Source organism: Medicago sativa, chromosome 8 (assembly GCF_051527215.1).
Source record: "Medicago sativa cultivar Bolivia chromosome 8, Bolivia_mono, whole genome shotgun sequence".
Lineage (NCBI taxonomy): Eukaryota > Viridiplantae > Streptophyta > Magnoliopsida > Fabales > Fabaceae > Medicago > Medicago sativa.
This window is the reverse complement of record NC_140756.1, coordinates 20609559-20621796: the sequence shown is the minus strand read 5'-3', so window position 1 is coordinate 20621796 and position 12238 is coordinate 20609559. Positions and strand designations below refer to the sequence as shown.

Sequence of the window (12238 nt, the reverse complement as noted above, 5' to 3'; positions counted from 1 at the left end):
TTAGAATATCCGAGTTTGTGCAATATTCATTAATTTACTCATTTTTCCTTTGGAACAATATTTTTACAAGATACGTTATTCAACCCGTGCGAAGCACGGGTTTGTAACTAGTTTTTATTAGAAAAACAAATATTATTTCTTGACCAAAAAATGAAATAAAAACAAATATTATTTTGTTCTTTCAAGTTGTATGGGTTACATAATTTTATTTGAGAGAAAAAAGGTTGGATAAGTTAATGCTTTGAATTTGTAAAATAATATTTTTTTTAGTGATGTCGGTTAATTTAGTCATTTTCTTTTTTTTTTTTTTTAGGGAAATTTAGTCATTTTCTATGTATTTAGCAAGAGAGGGTTTAAAAAAAAATATTGGTCTTTTTTTTTTTAATAAAAACAATATAAGTCATTTGTTGGTAGATGTTTTACTAATGCAAAAAAGCTTTTTTACATCGAAGTGGGTATTAGATATAGTCGGTGTGTAAAAGACTTTGCATAGATTATCATGTCTTAGTCTATAAATAAATTATATTTATTTTAAATACATAATTTATTTTTGTTTCATTTCTCCCTAAATATATAACTTAAATTACCAACAATAGATTGATCATATTGATAGGATATTTGAGCTCCTTAAGTAATTGGTTAGAAGTTGTAATTATAGATTTTGTTTATATGGAGAAAATTCGATTGTAATGAGAAAACTCATTTTGTGTACACAACATATTCTCTGACAAAGATTAATCACTACCAAATAGTTGTAGAAATTTCATATGTTTGAATTTCGCTAAAGCCTCAAAAATGAACAACATATCAAATATATAAAACAACATCAATGTTTGAATTTGGCTAAAGCCTCAACAATGGCATGGAATTCCCTGACAAAAACTAATTGTTTTTGAGTCGTTTGTCGAATTTTTCTAGGGAAAATGTTAGTTCACAAATGGTGCTGAAAGCATATGTTTTGATCACAAATGGCTAACTTTCCGCTTATCAAAAGCCTTTATGTGACTTCATTCATAAAATAAAATATAATAACTAATAAATCATCTATTAATTATTATGACACACCAACATTCAATGATACACGAGGTATTGAGGTGGATCATTATGTGACATTGTATTGTTTTATTTTAAAAACAAGGCGTTGTACTCTAAAAAAAAAAAAAAAAAGACGTTGTATCAAAAGTTTGAAAACGAAGTATAATATATTTTTAGTATCAAAAATCTTGTTTTAAGATTTTTTTATTCCCATAGATACGTTATTTTCGTTTCTAATCTCTAACATGTGTGGTGCCTTTAACAATGAGTGAAAACATTTAAAGAATCATTACTTTAATCTTAAAACAATCATTGTATAATTTTTGTGTCTATAAAGATCTTCATTTCTTTTGAGAAACGTAAAGGATGCACATCCAACAACTACATCAATAAAAAAAGTAAGAAATGCAATCATACAAAATTTTCTTTTTCTTTTTATCTTCATTTCTTTTTGTTATATGTACATTTCATTTCATCTTGATAATAATTCCATAAACCCTACCCTACCCTAAAACAAATAAATTTAGAAAGTAGAAGTATAATCTGCATAACTATAAAACTCACTAATACCAGAAGCAACCCAAAGACGTTGATTATAATCATCAACCATATCATCAGGAACAAAACCTGTTCTACAAAGTGGACAAGTTTTCTGATCAAGATCAATCCAACGGTCCACACAATTTCGATGAAAAATATGTCGACAGTTTTTCAAACATCGTATCTCTTCTTCCTCGGAGAATTCGAACAAACAAACTGCACAGCAACAATCTTCTTCTGTGTCGGTGAGTTCGCCGTATTTTGTCGCCGGTAAAAACTCCCGGATCAGAAGTGCTGATACGGAGGGGTTTTTGCATGGTTCCGGCGTGGATGTAGCTTCTTCTCCGGTGTGGAGAGTATCGGTTTCGAGGAAATCGGAGAGGCCGAGGAAGTGGAAGAGGAGGAAGACGAATCTTCGGAGGAGGCCGAGGAGGGTTAAAGTGTGGAGGAAGAGGTTTGGGAAGAATACTTCGGCGTAGCCTACCGGAAAACCCATCGGAAATTGGTGTAAAGAGAGAGAGATATTGGGTGGTAGAGAGAGAAAGTGTGTGTATGTGGGAAATGAGAAAGTGAGGGGAAAGGAAAGAGAAGGTTCGGTTTTAGGCAGTGAGTGTGGAATATATAGCCAACTTTCTTTTGGATTTTTGTGGGAAATAATTTAACTACTTTCCATCCCAAATATGGGTGTTGTATTATTTTATTTACGTAGGATTAAACAAATTATAGTGGGAGTTTACATAGATTAAAAAAATTATAGTGGTAGTTGAAAGAAAAAATAATAATAACTCTATAGACTTTTTTTTTGAAGACTTCTTAAAAAACTCGTATAGTGGTAAATGGACAGATTTTGAAGTTAAGGGATTCTGAATTCGAGTTTAAAGGTAAATGTAAATACATTTGTAAGTCTTTCGAGAAAAAAAATACATTTTAGAAGCTTAAACACTTAAACTTGCTTATAAAAAATTATAAACTACTAAAAGAATTATAAACTCATGAGAAATTTTTTATGAAAATATATATTTTAGTTATATAAGGTTATAAGTCGTTCTTTTTCAACTTTAAGTACGTCACACCACGTTTTGAAGTATTATCAAATTTAAATGTAAGTTCTTTATGGTTTGTCCATTGTAAAAAATGTCTCTTTAGATTGATGTATGTGAATGTTGCTTATAAACTAATTTTAGCATCAATTTTCAAGAGAATTTTCAAGAGATGTGTGACTTGAAGGTTTAGACGGAATATATTGTCTAGAAATTAGTTTGTGACAACAAAATGAGTACAAATTAATATCCATTTTTTTAATAAAAAAAACCAGATGTAGTGGCAAAAGTTTTAGTATCAATACCAACACACTTCATCTATCATCTATGCACCACAAAATGGAGTAAAGTGATAGTACATGTAGTGCCTTATTAAAGAAAAGTCGTAGATGTAAGGGACCCAAATGAAGCAAGGTGGGACAAGTCCACTAAAAGACCCATAAATAGCATAGTATACAGAGGACAAAGGGAAATACGACAAATATGGTGCGTCGGTGATGAGAACCCTGGCCAACCAGCATGGCATCATGAATTGGTTAGGAGGCCATCACGGTTATGAAATTTGAAGTGGGTGAAAAGGATGCACCATTATACAAATAAGCATGTAGATTAATCGACAGTGGCAAACATTTCAGGTTTGATTGGAGTGTCACGTTTTGGATCTTCTTGGCCAAACCAAGACATCAATGACCCAAGTGTTAGTGAACAAATAATTCACTTTAATTGAACTAATAATACTTTTTTCCTTGGAGGGAATTGAACTAAATGTATGTTTTAGTCTTTTTAGAGATGTAAGTATAATATAAAACGATTTAAACTTAAATAATACATTTTGTTCCTGCCTATACTAGTCTCTTGTCATGCATAGCTAGTCTCAAGCTCGTATAAAAGAGAGGGTTGAATTAAGCCTCGACAACCAATGTAAAAGTTAGTCGAATCTCTATGACATGAATCAAATACGTAATAGTGTGAATGCTATAGGTCATTGCCCAAAGCAACACATTTTATAGCTCAAGTACAATGTCAAATGAGCAAGAGTTACTTCATTGCCACCTGGATGCAGTGAAAACAAGCAAGAGTTCCCACATTTTCATGAACGAGTGATTGTGGGAAAATAAGTTAGTTCGAGAGTATGATTCATTATGGAATATAGACACTTTACAAAAAAAAAATTGTGGAAATAGTGGTCACTATGGTTAGGGGGAGACTTAGTTTTATGTATGTACAAGAAACTAAGTTGGTGGGTGGAAAGTAAATGAATTAGATAGTTCAAGATTTAAGTTTTTGTACACTTGAAAAATTAGATCGAAAAATGAGGTAGGAATTATTGTTGATAAGGAGTGAAAGAAGGATATTTTGAATGTAAAAAGGATAAAAGATTGAATCATAACCCTAAAATTTATAGTGGAACAAGACACACCCCCTTAATATTACTAGTGCTTACGTAACATAGGTAAGATTAAAATATCACCTTAAAGTAAAGTTTTTGGAGAATTTAGAAGACTTAATTAAGGATATACCAATAGAAAAAGTATTTCTAAGAGGGGATCTAAGCAAACATGTAGGGAGTGTGTCAAGAAGTTTTGAGGGCTTGCATGACGATATGGCCTATGGGAGGTTAAAGTAGAGGGCAAATCCATCCTGATTTTTACGTCGGCTTTTAATCATATTATAGTTAATATGTGCTTTAGGAAAAAGATGAGCAACTTATAACATACAAGAGCGATGCGAGATATTCTTTGATAGATTTCGTCATATAGGAAATAAGACTAAAAGTTTTGTTTGAACTGTAATGTCATATTGAGAGAGAGCTTCACTATCCAACATAAAATGTTTGTTATGGACGTAAGAGTTAAGAGGAGGGCAAAGAGAAGAATCCACAGTGGGGAATCAAGGGATGACATTTGAAGGGTGAAAAACAAAGGATTTTCCAACAAAATATTCTAGAGGGAGGTTTCATGAAGCTACAAGGAAGTGCAAATTATATGTGAGATAAGAAGACATATATGATTAGAAAAGTAGCAAAAGAAACGTTGGAGAATCAATAGGTTTTTGACCCAGGGGTAAAGAATCTTAGTGGTGAAGTGGAAGTGTTCAAAGTAAAGTTAGAATCAAAAGAAAATGTTTTAAACCTTTGGTCTAAGTGTGAAAAACTCCGATTCGCTTAAAATTTATATGAAAGCTAAGAAAGAGACCAAAGAGGCGGTGAATGAAGAAATAACTCAAACTTTTGACAAGTTATATGGATCCTTAGGCACCAATGGGGTAATATATATATATATATATATATATATATATATATATATATATATATATATATATATATATATAGATAGATAGATAGAGAGAGAGAGAGAGAGAGAGAGAGAGAGAGAGAGAGAGAGAACTTTGCTAAGGAACAGACAAGAAAGACAAAAAAAAAACTTGGATTAGGTGAAGTGTATTAAAGATGAACAAAGTATGGTTTTGATTGAGGAAAATGATATAAAGGATAGATGAAAAAATTCCATAACTTATTTAATGAAGGATACGAAATGCTACTAGACTCTAATAGGCTAAGCGTTAGAAAGAAGGATCAAGATTATAACTACTATCGACAAATTCAAAAACACGAGGTAAAAGAAGAGTTGAAAATAATAGGTAATGACAAGTCAATTGGGTCAAACAATATATCTATTAAAGTGTGAAAAAATGTTGGAGGTAGAGGCATTAGCTAGCTTACCAATCTTTTCAACGAAATTATGAGGTCAAATCAAATTATTGATGAGTGGGGAAGAAACACTTTAATTATGACCTATAAGAACGAGAGCTATAAAAAAATTGTATAAATTACAAGTGATAATTAAACTTTTGAGTTATACCATGAAGTTATGAGAAAGATTGATTGAATTAAGACTGAGAAAAGGGACATAAGTTACTGATAACCAATTTGGTTTTATGTCAGGGAGGTCGACCACTGAAGCAACCTACTTAATACGAGATATGATGGAGCGATATCAAATGGATACAAAAAAAATACTTGCATCTAGTTTTCATTGATTTGGATAAGGCGTATGATAGAGTTCCTAGATAGATTTTGTGGAAAACCCTTGAAAAGGAGTTATGATATCTTATATTCGAGCAATCAAGGTTATGTATAAGGGGTCTCGACTAAAACAAGGACACATGATGAAGACATCAACGATTTTCCCATAATAATAAGATTGCACCAATGTTCAACCCTGATCTCTTATCTTTTCACTTTAGTTTTCGATGTACTCATGAAAGACATCCAAGAGATAGCATCAAGATGTATGTGTTTTGAAAATGATATAGTCCTGCTTAGAGTCTAGAGAGTCGAGGGAGGACTTAAATGGATGTTGGAGACTTGAAGGCGGGCCTTAGAAACATATGACTTCCACCTGATCAGAAGAAAAACAAAGTATATTGAATGTGATTTTAGCGAAATACGGAGTATTTCTAACTTATAGGTGAATGATGGAAATCATATCATACAACAAGTCATAAAATTTAAATATCTTTTATACATAGTATAATACAACAGAGAAACAGAAGGAGATGTAAACAATGAAATTCAAGTTGAGTGGTTGAAAAGGAGAAAGGCCTCATGTGTTTTTGTGATATGAAAGTACCTTTCAAGTTGAAAGGAAAATCTTATCAGACAATTGTAAGATTGACGATGTTGCTTGAGACAAAGTATTAGGCTGTCAAGAACCAACACAAGAATAAATTAAGCGTAGCATATATGAGGATGTTGTGTTGGATGTGTGGTAAGATTAGACATAATAAGATTAGAAATGGCAACATTAGCGAGATTTGGGGTAACATCTTTACTTGAAAAGATTGTAGAAACTAGTCTGAGGTGTTTTGGGCATATAGAGAGAAGACATATAGATTCTATAGTAAGGAAAGTAGATTAGATGGAGAGTAGTTAAATCACTAAAGACAGAGGAAGATCTAGAAAAAATATAAGAGAACCTATTGAGATAGATCTACATATTAATGAGTTCGATAGAAATGAGGTGTATGATGTTAAAACATTATGGCGTTGTTTGATCCATGTAGCCTACCCACTTAATGAGATAATACTTGGTTGTTGTTGTTGGGCTAAATAATAAATTTGTGAAGGTAAAATGGATGTGTGGTAAGATTAGACATGATAAGATTAGAAATGACAACATTAGAGAGAGTTAGGGTAACATTTATGGTTGAAAAGATTGTAGAAACTAGTCTTAGGTGTTTTAGACATGTAGAGAGAAAACATGTAGATTTTGTAGTAAGGAGAGTAGATCAAATAGAGAGTAGAAAAGACACTACAGACAGGGGAAAATCTAGAAAATTATAAGAGAAGCTATTAAGAAAGATCTACATATTAATGAATTGGATAGACATGAGGTATATGATGAGATCATACTTGGTTGTTGTTGTTGTCGGGCTAAATAATAAATTTGTGGAGGTAATAGTCAAATTCGATCAAAAATCACACTTCATATGATGAGATAATACTTGATGACTGTCATACCCCAATTTTTGACCAAAAATCCTACATTCATACACCGACACGTGTCCTTTGACTCCGATCAGTCTTTGCCTTTTCAGTGAAAATTTCGGCAGAGAGGTATTTTAAAATACCTCATATTTGGTTCTGAGTCGGGCCCTCTTCTCTCAATTTTTCATTTTTTTATTTAAATTTTAGTTTCCATCTTTTATTAACTTTAAAGTATTTTTTTATCTTTATTTTTATCTCATTTTTGTTTTTATTTTAGTCCTTCTATATTTTTTTTTTGTCCAAAACAAATTCAATTTGACACAAGAAGAACATTCTCAAGTATGTTCTGCTGAAGTTACAAATGTCACCATATCACAGCTCATTCACAGCTCATCCGTAACAGTGCCTTGTCCCCTTTGAACCAAGCCAAAGCATTTTGTGTTGTTGCCTTCACAAGACACAATGTCTCATCCAAAACTCTATAAAAACAAGCATCTGCAACCAGCTAAAATAGACAAAAAACGAGCCAATTTCACACAATACATAGAAGCCATTCCGTTTTACAATTAACCTGCAAAAAAATCAAGAACCAGTTTGCACAACAGTTTTCACGCATCCAAAACAACACACAACCAACACCAAACTACAATCAACACACAACCAACACAACCGTAAACACACCGGCCGAATCACAGTGACACAAACCCCACAAGCCACAAAACCTAGTACCGTAACCAAATCACTACATTCCAATCGTAAACAACATCAAAGCCATGGCCAAACACGAGCCGGATTCATTTAAAGGTAGTTGTTTTTTTTCTTTCTTTATAGATCTAGGACCCTAGGGTTAAGGTTCGAAAATTTCAGTGTTAGAATCGGAAAGAGGGAGAGAAAAGAAGTAGGAATCAAAAAAATAAAAAAAAAGAGAGCTTTTTAGCTCCGGTGCGGCGGCGGCGCCGCGATGACTCGCCGGCCACCGCACCGGAGCTCTTTCCGGCACCCACTTCTCCATCGGAGAAGATGAAAGAAACGAAGTGAGAAGAGAGAACTTCTCTCAATAGAGAGAAGGTTAGAGAGAGAAAGGTAAGGGGGAAATGAAAGAAAAAGGGTCTTATAACCCTTGTATACTCCCTCGAACCGGTTCGGTTCTCCTGGACCCGAACCAGGCTTGAACCAAACCGGTCTAGCCCATTATCTGGCCCAACGTGCCTTGCATGTCCTTCAGCCCAGTCTTTCTCTTTTGCTTTCTGCACACCCCCATATCACTTCATACACTCCCCTGCATCTCATGTTTTTATTTCTTTCATGCATTTTAATTTCTTTATCATTTTTATTTTAATTCTCATGCATTTTTGTTTTATTTTTGCATCACATTCTATTGTCCACTATTATCATATGCATATTTAAATTTTGTCTTTAAATACACACCTCAATTCAGAGTGCTTTGGTCCTAAATTAACTGTTAATATTATATTATTCTTCAGAACAATCTGGTCTTTGTTAATTAAATTAATCCAGAGTGTTCTGGTCCTAAATCAATTGTTAATATTATATTTCTGCTTATATAACCATTCTCCAGAGTATTCTGGTCCGTGTTAAAATAACCTCATATTTCAGCTTAACATTATTTTTCTCATTCTGCTTGTATAATTTTCATATCATTATTCAAAATAAAAAAAACATTCAAATAACAAAAATCACAAAAAATATCTTCATAGCAAACCTTGATCTAAACTCAAGTGATCGTTCATTTTATTTTATTTTCTTAATCAAATTTCAAACCAATCTTAATTCTACTTTGAATCATTTTTCTTTAATATAAAAAACACAAACAAATTCCAATTTGCCACTTGACTCTTTATTTCAAACCTTTTTTTAAAACTCATAAAAAACACAAAATCAATCAAACGTCAATTTCTACCCCGAACTACGAGGTTTTGATCCCTCATGGGTACGTAGGCAAAGGACATGCGTCCTTCCAAATCAATAAAAGTGTAGAAAAATTAGGTCTTTCTTTTCCTTTATCATTTCAAATTCCATTTTTTAAGCAAGCAAGTTTATAGCGCTAAAGTTAAATAAAATCAAGAGGTTCTCGTAGAGTACTACGAATATTTAGGGTGCTTAACACCTTCCCTAAATATAACCAACCCCCGAACCGCTAATCCCTAAAAAATGTGGTATTTGAACCTTTTTCCACTTTCTTTTAAAAAGAATTAAATGTTCAGTTGTGAAATCAAAAGCGGGTCAAACGCCAATCAAATGGCATTTTGACCGTCCGAAAAATGACGCGACAGAAATGGCGACTTCACTGGGGACTAAAAGTAAGAGGGTTAAGCCTAACTTGGCATTATTTAAATTTTGGGCTAAACTTGCAAAAAAAAAAATTATTAAATAAAAGATGGAAATTACGTGTATGTTTGTTCTTCCCTTTTCTTTTAAAGTGAGTGGTGAGATAAGTCCTATACCCGTGCTTGAGTGAAACATAAGATTAGGACGGGGTAAAATCATAGTGACGTACCAAGAGCATTCTTGGACCTTGTTTACAAGTGATAACCCTACTCGGTGGAGGCCTCACGGAAGGTAGTAGTCTTGTTAACATGAGCATTTGTGTTAACGTTATTACTTTCAATGTGAGTGTCCGTCGAAGCCGTGGACCTTAGTAACCCTTAACCCATCTTGGCCTTTTTACAACGTAGTGCGGTGGCTGAACCAAGAGCATTCTTGACTTTAGTTGTCACGCTATACTACACTCAAACTAGACTTCCTTATAGATGATATTGGACTAGGAGCATTCCTATACACCGATGTAATCATAAGGGTAGTTGTAATTTGGGAACTTGGTAGAACCCTTGTTACAAGTGCAAATTAAATCATAGTCCTTACCAAATGGCGTTGTTATCCTTGGCTCCAACATATGGACTTAAACCTCACCACGTTTTCACTATTTGTGTAGCATAATCATGCATACATGCATAAAAACTTTTCTCATCAAAACATCGAATGATTTAGATAAATTTTTGTAAACATCAGAGATATTCCACCTTGTAAAGATGAACACCAAGAAATACAAACTTTAAAAATCTTAACTAAGCTTTTGACTTTTGTTAAGAACTTCTTCCTTGGTTTCGTTCTTACCTTTTGAAAGTAGAACTGATTGCAATATCTTTACAAATTTTCAAATGAGATCACGTTCATCTGCGATGTTTACAATTCACCTTGGCAAATCCTTCGATAACAAAAAATTTTGTACTTTTTTTTTACATAAGCATTTCATACATCATGTGCATTCATAGTTTCTAGTCCGTGTCAATCGATCAGTAAAATGGTTTGATGTCTTCATCGAAATTCGGCTCGCATATGCAAACACTCGTATAAATACAAAAGATGGATCAGCTTGAGCAAGAGGTCCATGAGCTTCGAGTGGTACATGGAATGTTTAGCTGCAATTAGGTCTTTGCTGATGTTTATTTATACGACTCATTTGTTCAAAAAATATGTTTGTTTGTTGCTTTATGTTTTTTAAAAAAAAATCCTCTCGTCCCACCCAAGACGAAAGTGAACTTGTTTAGGACTTTTTACTTTATGTATTTTCATCATTAATGAAAAGTCGCTTTGATCCCGACTTTGTTTTTATTTTTGTGCTTTTTCTGGAAAAAATGGTAATAGAAAAAAAAAACCAAAAAAATCCTTTCTCTTTAAATCATTTCCACATATCTGCATAATCATAATGTTTATATCAATAATCAAATCATGCATTTTAAAACTCGTTGAACACTTAAACCCTGTACTCTCTCGACTCTGAGTTCCTTATATCCAAGGCTAAAGAGGAGGATGATGAAGAAGTTTTCCAATGAGATTTCTCGCCTACTGGGGCATTTTGGCCATCGAAGCTGCAAATATCAAGAAAGATTTGTCCAGTAGAGGACTTTCATGTACAAAGACTGGCACAATTTGCCTTGCATGGGTATTGTACTGCAGTCAATAGGGGCAACCCCCCTCCTTCCCTCAGCATACAACATAAAGGCAATGCTTCTCGTGGAGGTCGAAAGTCCCGTCAATAGGAGTTCTGCTAAAGTCCAAGCTTGATGGAACTTAAAATACATGACGACCTTATACAACTATATCAAAAGAGGTTTAAACAAACTTCCAACAAGAAGGTTCGTCCCCCGTGAATATCAAGAAAGTGGCTTTGTGCTCAACAATATATTACCCAATTACGGGGATAAGTGGACGCCTAATTATGAAGGCCCATGTGCAATGACTGTTACAACTTTTTATGGTGGCAAACTCACATATCATATGAATACTGATGCAGTCAAGCAATACTTTGTCAAAAATATGAGCTCGATAAGTCGCAAACCTGAAAAGGCGGCTTAGGCAAAAATGAGCGTCTCGGTGGACTGAAAACCTGAAAGGGCGGTCCAGGCAAAAATTAGAGACATGAACCAAAATGATTATCTTGATAGATTGAAAACCTAAAAAGGCGATCTATGCAAAAGTTAAGGATCAAAAGACAAAGTAACTGCATCCGGTCAGGCATAGTCCACTTGGGGCATACCTGCTATCAAAGAACCTCCAATTTAAGCATCTACAAATCCAAGACTCGGAACAGGGGCTATTCAAGGTCGCATCCGGTCAGGCACAGTCCACTTGGGGCATCCAACTATCAAAATTCCTCCGATTCGAAGCATCTGCAGATCAAAGACTCGGAACATGGGCATTCAAAGTTGTCAGGGAGAATAGCGGTTATTGTGTTCAATGTACCTTTCCCATATGATTACCATTTTCCAAACTTTTAAGAATCCGTGGAGCCACGCCTTTGGCATGCTACCACTCCATTACATTAATTTGAGCATGTGCCCATTTATTTAAAATTCTCATTTGTTATGTTTGCAAAATTTTCTTCTATTTTTGATGTGAATACCTAAACCAAATTTTTTTCTTTTAATTTTTTTTTCATATCTTTTGGAATGCATAAACAACAAGTACATTTTCTTTGAACTTTTGAGTAGGTGGAACATACATCAGTATCCGTCTCAAGGACAGTTGAACTTTGCAAGGTAGGTATGACCAAATGCTGGGAGATGACCTCTGTAAAAAAAAATATGGAAAAATGAAGAAAAAGACAGAGGCA

The 12238-nt window shown here is 33.8% G+C and overlaps 1 pseudogene across 1 annotated transcript; it reads right to left on the bottom strand.

Annotated features, from left to right (window-relative positions):
- Positions 1–1449: 1449 nt before the first annotated feature.
- On the bottom strand, positions 1450–2187 carry LOC146897706 (brassinosteroid-responsive RING protein 1 pseudogene; annotated as a pseudogene). The gene has a single exon (XR_015023809.1). The product of XR_015023809.1 is annotated as a brassinosteroid-responsive RING protein 1 pseudogene (transcript).
- Between the last annotated feature and the right edge of the window lie 10051 nt (positions 2188–12238).